This window comes from Triticum dicoccoides, chromosome 6B (genome assembly GCF_002162155.2).
Source record: "Triticum dicoccoides isolate Atlit2015 ecotype Zavitan chromosome 6B, WEW_v2.0, whole genome shotgun sequence".
NCBI lineage: Eukaryota > Viridiplantae > Streptophyta > Magnoliopsida > Poales > Poaceae > Triticum > Triticum dicoccoides.
This window is the reverse complement of record NC_041391.1, coordinates 392,890,624-392,900,703: the sequence shown is the minus strand read 5'-3', so window position 1 is coordinate 392,900,703 and position 10,080 is coordinate 392,890,624.

The window sequence follows — 10,080 nt, the reverse complement described above, 5'->3', positions numbered from 1 at the left end:
TACACGCGGCCCCTTATGAAGGGGGTATGCGGCTGGGAAGCCCCTTGTTTAGTTACGCCGGACTCGCCTAACCATGTCCGAGGTCTGAATGACCTGTTTTTAGGGGCTTTGACCTGCAAGGTCTGATTAGTGTGTGGCTGTTGAAGCAGTCTCACGTTCTCCGTGGTCGAGGAACACTCGGAGTTACTTTTTAATGAAATTATGCCACGTTGACCGGGCATTCTTAAGCGTAAAAAACGCGTAATGTGGTATTGCATTAGGGCTGGCGATAGATGCACGCCCCAATAGTGCTTAAGGGCTACTGTTTGAATGGGGCGATGGAGAGTGAGCTTTTCGCGACGGAGGTTGTCGGATGAACCGAACACAACCTCTGGTGGTACAGAGCCTGTATAATTGGCTTAAAGGCCTGGCGTCACTCCTTTGAAGGAAGTGCTGCTACGGCGAATTTTGGTAGGGTCTATCCCCATTCTGCGGGCGGTGTCCTGGTATAGCAGGTGCCGCGCTGTCTTTTCGTGTTATCACATGAAGTGAGTTCACTGTTTTGACTTCTAGTGGGAAAGTCTTCTGTTTTCCGGAGTGCTTCTTTTGGGTTTCGTCACTTTCGCTTGGTGTGTCGAGCCCCTTGTGTTCGGCATTAAGTCGGCCGGACTGTTTGAAGCCCCAACAATCTCTGTGGGTATGGTTTGCAGGCTTCCCGGAGGTACCATGTATTTGACATAGTCTATCCAGAATCTTGTTTAGGTTGGATAGCTCGTCACTGTTGTCCTTGAGGGGCAGTGTTTTGTTGTTCGGCCGAGAGTTTTGAATCCGGCGTTGACCGCCGTACTATTTGGGCCATTTTCCTTATTCCGGCGCTGATCTTTTCTGCCTCGTGATTTCCCATTTCCATCCCTAACTTCGGATGTACTCGGGTCGCTGGTGCTGCATCTAGCCAGCTAGCTGTCTTCCCCCGCACAAAAGCGGGTCATGAGGCTTGTTAGTGCGACCATTGTTCTTGGTTTTTCATGGCCGAGGTGTCTGGCAAGCCATTCGTCTTGGACGTTGTGTTTAAAGGCTGCTAGGGCTTCAGCGTCCGGACAGTCTACTATTTGGTTCTCTTTAGTGAGGAACCTGTTCCAGAATTTGCGTGCTGACTCTCCGGGCTGTTGAGTTATGTGACTTAAATCGTCTGCATCCGGAGGGCGGACATAGGTCCCCTGAAAGTTTGCTCGAAACGCATCCTCAAGCTCTTCCCAACTTCCAATGGTATTTTCTGGGAGGCTTTTAAGCCAATGCCGAGATGGCCCTTTGAGCTTGAGGGGTAGGTATTTTATGGCATGGAGATCGTCTCCTCTGGCCATATGTATGTGTAGGATGTAGTCCTCAATCCAGACTCCGGGGTCTATTGTCCGTCATATGCTTCTATGTTTACGGGTTTGAATCCCGCTGGAAATCCATGATCCAGTACTTCGTCGGTGAAACATAGTGGGTGTGCGGCGCCCCTGTATTTGGGTGTGCCGTTGTCTTCGAATGCTCAGCGTGTTATGTTGCTTCCTGGAGTCTTCTTTTTTGGCCCATAAATAGATCTGACTGGGTCGTCCTTTTTCCGAGGATCTTTATGCTGATCGTGTGCCGGCTTGTGTGCGGCGCCCCTTGTTGCTCTTGGCCTGTCATCTGGTCGTCTATCCGGCCAGGCGGCTTCTTTCTTTTTTGACTGCGGGGGCTCTAAGGCCTCCTCGTCAAATTCGGGCAACAGCTTGCGCTTCGGGTAGCTCTTTGTCTGGTGACTAGCGCCATGTTTATCTGCGCTGTTGAGTACTTTGCTCCATCTCATTCTGAGTGCATCCTCTGCTGTTTTGAGCTTCCGCTTTTGCTTCTTCAAACTTCTTGCAGTGGCGATGAGCCTTTTATGAAGATTCATATGCTCTGGTGATGTGAGATCATCTTCGCCGGGGATGGGTTGCTTGTCCAGTTCATGTCCTGCTGGCTGCTTGTTGACATGTGCGTCGTCCACTGCTTCGCCCTGCTCTAGGGCCGGGTCCGTATGGGTGCCGTTTTTATCGATGCCGGTCTTCGGGCGGCGCTTGCGTCGCCGCTTTGGTTGTTTGTTGGGGGAGTTGTCCTTCGCCACGTCCCGTTTTTCCTCATTATCGCTTCCTTTTGGTGTATCCACCATGTATACGTCATGAGTTGGGGTGGCTTTCCCGTGCCCGGTAGGCGCTGGTTCTTGGTCGTCTCCGGCATCGTCGTCCATACCGTCGATGTCTTCGGAGTCATAGTTTAGCATGTCGGTTAGATCGTCGACAGCGGCTACCAAGTGGGTGGTGGGTGGGCTTTGAATTTCTTCGTCGTCCGCATCCCAACCGTCCTAACCGCAGTTCGGCCAGGGCTCTCCTGATAACGAGAGATATTTTAGCAAACTCAAGATGTCGCCAAAAGGTGAGTGTTGAAAGATGTCCGCTGCGGTGAACTCCATGATCGGCGCCCAATCGGATTCGATCGGAGGGGGTGCGGGAGGTTCGGAATCCGGCAAGGAGTCCGGCACCTCGGAGTCACGAGCTTTATGAGGGACAATGTCAGTGTTCGGCTCTATCGCCGTAGAGGTTGCAGCTCCCGAGGCGGTGTCTAGCCATCCGTCCTCGATCTGCGCAGCCGGCTCCGAATTGAAGATCGGAGCGGGTTCGAGTGCGGCCTCCAGGGTACTGTCCGGCTGCAGAGCTAAATCATGCTCGCCTGACAGTGCGGCACGCTCGGCTGTGGCTCGAATCCATCGAGGATCAAGTCCCTGCGGATGTCAGCCATGAAGTTCAAACTTCCAAATCTGACCTGGCGGCCAGGGGCGTAGCTTTCGATCTGCTCCAGATGGCCAAGCGGATTGGCCCGCAGTGCGAAGCCGCCGAATGCGAAGATCTGTCCGAGGAGAAAGGTCTCACCCTGGACTGCGTCGTTGATGATGGTCGAAGAAGCCATCGAGCCTATCGGCGACGACACAGAGGAACTCTCAATGAAAGCACCAATGTCGGTGTCAAAACCGGCGGATCTCGGGTAGGGGGTCCCGAACTGTGCGTCTAGGCGGATGGTAACAGGAGACAAGGGACACGATGTTTTACCCAGGTTCGGGCCCTCTTGATGGAGGTAAAACCCTACGTCCTGCTCGATTAATATTGATGATGTGTGTTACAAGAGTGGATCTACCACGAGATCAAGGAGGCTAAACCCTAGAAGCTAGCCTATGATATGATTGTTCTTCGTGCTATGGACTAAAGCCATCCGATTTATATAGACACCGGAGAGGGCTAGGGTTACACAGAGTCGGTTACAATGGTAGGAAATCTACATATCCATATCGCCAAGCTTGCCTTCCACGCCAAGGAAAGTCCCATCCGGACACGGGACGAAGTCTTCAATCTTGTATCTTCATAGTCTTGGAGTCTGGCCGATGATGATAGTTCGGCCATCCGGACACCCCCTAGTCCGGAACTCCCTTAGTGATCCCGTGTATGAGCTCAAACCTTTACCTGATAATCTTAAATATGCTTATCTTGATGAAAAGAAGATATATCCTGCTATTATTAGTGTTAACCTTTCAGAGCAAGAAGAGGAAAGATTATTGAAAACTCTGAAGAAGCACCGTGCTGCTATTGGATATACTCTAGATGATCTTAAGGGCATTAGTCCCAGTCTATGCCAACACAAAACTAAATTGGAGAAAGATGCCAAACCATTTAGAGATCCTCAACGACGATTAAATCCTAAGATGAAAGAAGTGGTAAGAAAGGAGATACTAAAGCTCCTTGAGGCAAGTATAATTTATCCCGTTGCTGATAGTGATTGGGTAAGTCCTGTCCATTGCGTCCCCAAGAAAGGAGGTATTACTGTCATTCCTAATGATGAAGATGAATTGATCCCGCAAAGAATTATTACAGGTTATAGGATGGTAATTGATTTCTGTAAATTAAATAAAGCTACTAAGAAAGATCATTACCCTTTACCTTTTATTGATCAAATGCTAGAAAGACTATCCAAACATACACATTTCTGCTTTCTACATGGTTATTCTGGTTTCCCTCAAATACCCGTGTCAGCCGAGGATCAATCAAAAACTACTTTTACTTGCCCTTTCGGTACTTTTGCTTATAGATGTATGCCTTTTGGTTTATGTAATGCACCTTCTACCTTTCAAAGATGCATGATGGCTATATCCTCTGACTTTTGTGAAAATATTTGTGAGGTATTCATGGATGATTTCTCTGTTTATGGATCCTCTTTTGATGATTGCTTGAGCAACCTTGATCGAGTTTTGCAGAGATGTGAAGACACTAGTCTCGTCTTGAAGTGGGAAAAGTGACACTTTATGGTTAATGAAGGCATTGTCTTGGGGCAAAAAATTTCTGAAAGAGGTATTGAAGTTGATAAAGCTAAAGTTGATGCTATTGAAAAGATGCCATGTCCCAAGGACATAAAAGGTATAAGAAGTTTCCGTGGTCATGCCGGTTTTTATAGGAGGTTCATTAAGGATTTTTCTAAAATCTCTAGGCCTCTGACCAATTTATTGCAAAAAGATATTCCTATTGTCTTTGATGATGATTGTGTAGAAGCATTTGAAATACTTAAGAAAGCTTTGATCACTGCACCTATTGTTCAGCCACCTGATTGGAACTTACCCTTTGAAATTATGTGTGATGCTAGCGATTATGATGTAGGTGCTGTTCTAGGGAAAAGGGTTGATAAGAAATTAAATGTTATCCAGTATGCTAGTAAAACTCTTGATACTGCCCAGAGAAATTATGCTTCTACTGAAAAAGAGTTCTTAGCAGTCGTTTTTGCATGTGATAAGTTCAAACCTTACATTGTTGATTGTAAAGTTACTATTCACACTGATCATGCTGCTATTAAATATCTTATGGAAAATAAAGATGCTAAGCCTAGACTTATTAGATGGGCTCTCTTTCTTCAAGAATTTGATTTGCACATTATTGATAGAAAGGGAGCTGAGAACCCCATTGCAGACAACTTGTCTAGGTAAGAGAATGTTCTTGATGACCCACTACCTATTGATGATAGCTTTCCCGATGAACAATTAGCGGTCATTAATGCTTCTCGTACTGCTCCATGGTATGATGATTATGCTAATTACATTGTTGCTAAATTTATACCACCGAGTTTCACATACCAGCAAAAGAAAAAGTTCTTTTATGATTTAAGACATTACTTCTGGGATGACCCACACCTTTACAAAGAAGGAGTAGATGGTGTTATTAGACGTTGTGTACCTGAGCATGAACAAGAACATATCCTACGCAAGTGTCACTCCAAACCATATGGAGGACACCACGCTGGAGATAGAACTGCACATAAGGTATTGCAATTCGGTTTTTATTGGCCTACTCTCTTCAAAGATGCCCGTAAGTTTGTCTTGTCTTGTGATGAATGTAAAAGAATTGGTAATATTAGTAGACATCAAGAAATGCCTATGAATTATTCTCTTGTTATTGAACCATTTGATGTTTTGGGCTTTGATTATATGGGACCTTTTCCCGCTTCTAATGGATACACACATTTTTAGTTGTTGATTATGTTACTAAGTGGGTAGAAGCTATTCCAACTAGTAGTGCTGATCATAACACCTCTATTAAGATGCTTAAAGAAGTTATTTTTCTGAGGTTTGGAGTCCCTAGATATCTTATGACTGATGGTGGTTCACATTTTATTCATGGTGCTTTTCGTAAAATGCTTGCTAAGTATGATGTTAATCATAGAATTGCATCTCCTTATCACCCACAGTCTAGCGGTCAAGTAGAGTTGAGCAATAGAGAGCTCAAATTAATTTTGCAAAAGACTGTCAATAGATCTAGAAAGAATTGGTCCAAGAAACTTGATGATGCATTATGCGCCTATAGAACTACATATAAAAATCCTATGGCTATGTCTCCGTATAAGATGGTTTATGGAAAAGCATGTCACTTACCTCTCGAACTTGAACATAAAGCATATTGGGCCATTAAAGAGCTCAACTATGACTTCAAACTTGCCGGTGAGAAGAGTTTATTTGATATTAGCTCACTTTATGAATGGAGAACCCAAGCCTATGAGAATGCCAAACTGTTCAAAGAAAAAGTTAAAAGATGGCATGACAAAAGGATACAAAAGCGTGAGTTTAACGTAGGTGATTATGTGTTACTATTCAACTCTCGTTTAAGATTTTTTTTGCAGGAAAACTTCTCTCTAAGTGGGAAGGTCCTTACCTTATCGAGGATGTATATCGTTCCGGTGCCATAAAAATCAACAACTTCGAAGGCACAAGTCCGAGGGTAGTGAACGGTCAAAGAATCAAACATTATATCTCAGGTAATCCTATCAATGTTGAAACTAATATTATTGAGATCGTAACCCTGGAAGAATACATAAGGGACACTTTCCAGAATGTTTCAGACTCCGAAAAGGAATAGCTATGTGGTACGGTAAGTAAACCGACTCCAAAACAATTCTAATGGCAATTTTTCTCCATTTTGGAATATTTAAGAATTTTGGAAAGCAAGAAGTAATCCGGGAAGGACACGAGGTCTCCACGGGGGTGGAGGGCGCCCCCCCTACTCGGCGCGCCCTCTGTCTCGTGGGCACCTCGTGTGCCTCCCGGACTCCGTTTTCTTGCACGTTACTTCTTTCAGTCGGTAAAAATTCATTATATAATCTCCCAAAGGTTTTGACCACCGAATCATGCAAAAATCCTCTGTTTTCATTTCGAGCTATTTTTCTGGCAGATCTAGAGCATCATGACGTCACCCTCCTTCAACAATAAAGACAAGGACGCTTGGCTATTGAAGATAGAGCTGAAAAGAGAAGAACCGGAGGAGATCAACAAGGATGAAGGGATCAAGAAGGCCATGGAGGATCAAGCTCCGACGGTGGAAGAAGAAGACATCCCTCAACCTCTATAACCTCTTTACTCCAACTGAGATTGAAGGTTTCAAGATGATTGAGTTAGCTTGCATATAAAACAAGTATCTCACACAGGAAAATATTTTGTTTAAGGATCATATCGTCGGACTCAAGGGCAATATCTGCAAGTTGGATGAGCTTTTACGCTTGATGTGCGATTATCCACCATCATCATCACCACCTTCATCACCTCCTAGGACATAATCACATGGGTATGGGCACTCCCCTTGGCAACTGCCAAGCTTGGGGGGAGGTGCCCCGGTATTGTATCACCATCATACTCCTATCTTTACCGTTTTATTTAGTTCGATCCTTTTAGTAGTATCTTGATCTAGTAGAATAAAGTTTTGGTATGAATTAGTTTTGAGTTTTGCTTTGTGATCTCTTTATGTAATCAAGTCTGTGAGCTATCTATAATAAAGATTAGTGTTGAGTCAAGGGCTTTCCTATCTTGCTATGATCTTGAGAAAATAGAAAGAATAAAAAGAATAAAAGGGTTCATATTGATCTTATGGATAGTAATGACTTCACATATAAAGAGTATGAGGCATAAAAGTTGTTGAGAGTTGACAAACATAGTATTGGTCATCGTTGCCATTAATAGGAAGTAATAAAGAAAGAGAGGTTTTCACATATAAATATACTATCTTGGACATCTTTTATGATTGTGAGCACTCATTAAGTATGACATGCTAAAGAGTTGATGTTGGACAAGGAAGACAACGTAATGGTTTATGTTTTCTCACATCTCAGTTAAAGTATATTGTCATGGATCGTCCGAACATGTTGAGCTTGCCTTTCCCCCTCATGCTAGCCAAATTCCTTGCACCAAGTATAGATACTTCTTGTGCTTCCAAATATCCTTAAACCCAGTTTTGCCATGAGAGTCCACCATACCTACCTATGGATTGAGTAAGATCCTTCAAGTAAGTTGTCATGTTGCAAGCAATAAAAATTGCTCTCTAAATATGTATGACTTATTAGTGCAGAGAAAATAAGCTTTATACGATCATGTGATATGGAAGTAATAAAAGCGACGGACTGCATAATAAAGGTTCATATCACAAGTGGCAATATAAAGTGACATTCTTCTGCATTAAGATTTTGTGCATCCAATCGTAAAAGCACATGACAACCTCTGCTTCCCTCTGCGAAGGGCCTATCTTTTACTTTATGTCTTTTACTTTATGCAAGAGTCAAGGTGATCTTCACCTTTCCCTTTTTCATTTTATCCTTTGGCAAGCACCTCGTGTTGGAAAGATCATGATATATATATCCAATTGGATGTAAGTTAGCATGAACTATTATTGTTGACATCACCCAAAGTTGAATACATTGGGAGGCAAAACAATAAGCCCCTATCTTTCTCAGTGTACGATTAAAACTTCATAACCATAAGTATTGCGTGAGTGTTAGCAATTGTAGAAGACTGTATGATAGTTGAGTATGTGGACTTGCTGAAATGCTCTATTTTTGACTCTTTTTGATGTTATGATAAATTGCAATTGCTTCAATGACTGAGATTATAGTTTTTTAGTTCTCAATGAAGTTTATGTTCCATACTTGACATTGTGAATAGATTGTTACTTGTGCATAAGAAATCATATGACAAAATCTATATATGTTGCTGTTATAAGAATGATCATGATGCCCTCATGTCCGTATTTTATTTTTATCGACACCTCTATCTCTAAACATGTGGACATATTTTTCGATTTCGGCTTCCGCTTGAGGACAAGCGAGGTCTAAGCTTGGAGGAGTTGATACGTACATTTTGCATAATGCTTTTATATCAATATTTATTGCATTATGGGCTGTTATTACACATTATGTCACAATACTTATGGCTATTCTCTCTTATTTTACAAGGTTTATCATGAAGAGGGAGAATGCCGGCAGCTGGGATTCTGGCTGGAAAAGGAGCAAATATTGGAAACCTATTCTACACAGCTCCAAAAATCCTGAAACTCCACGGAAGTCATTTTTGGAATTAATAAGAATTATTGAGTGAAGAAAATACCAGAGGGGGCCCACACCCTGGACAGGAGGGTGGGGGGTGCGCCCCCCTACTAGGCGTGCCCCTTGTCTCCTGGCCCCCCTGTTGGCCCTCCGGTGCCCACCTTCTACTATATGAAGCCTCTTACCTTGGAAAAAATCATAGGCAAGCTTACAGGACGAAACTCCGCCGCCACGAGGCGGAACCTTGGCGGAACCAATCTAGGGCTCCGGCGGAGCTGTTCTGCCAGGGAAACTTCCCTCCGGGAGGGGGAAATCATCACCATCGTCATCACCAATGATCCTCTCATCGGGAGAGGGTCAATGTCCATCAACATCATCACCAGCACCATCTCCTCTCAGAACCCTAGTTCATCTCTTGTATCCAATCTTGTATCAAAACCACAAATTGGTACATGTGGGTTGCTAGTAGTGTTGATTACCCCTTGTAGTTGATGCTAATTGGTTTACTTGGTGGAAGATCATATGTTCAGATCCTTAATGCATATTAATACTCCTCTGATCATGACATGAATATGCTTTGTGAGTAGTTACGTTTGTTCCTGAGGACATGGGTGAAGTCTTGCTATTAGTAGTCATGTGAATTTGGTATTCGTTCGATATTTTGATGAGATGTATGTTGTCTCTCCTCTAGTGGTGTTATGTGAACGTTGACTACATGACACTTCACCATTATTTGGGCCTAGAGGAAGGCATTGGGAAGTAATAAGTAGATGATGGGTTGCTAGAGTCACAGAAGCTTAAACCCTAGTTTATGCGTTGCTTCGTAAGGGGCTGATTTGGATCCACTAGTTTCATGCTATGGTTAGGTTAACCTTAATATTTCTTTTGTAGTTGCGGATGCTTGCAATAGGGGTTAATCATAAGTGGGATGCTTGTCCAAGAAAGGGCAGTACCCAAGCACCGGTCCACCCACATATCAAATTATCAAAGTACCGAACGCGAATCATATGAGCGTGATGAAAACTAGCTTGACGATAATTCCCATGTGTCCTCGGGAGCACTTTTCTCATTATAAGAAATTGTATAGGCTTTTCCTTTGCTACTAAAAGTATTGGGCCACCTTGCTGCACTTTATTTACTTTCATTGCTTGTTACCCGTTACAAATTATCTTATCACAAAACTATCTGTTACCTACAATTTCA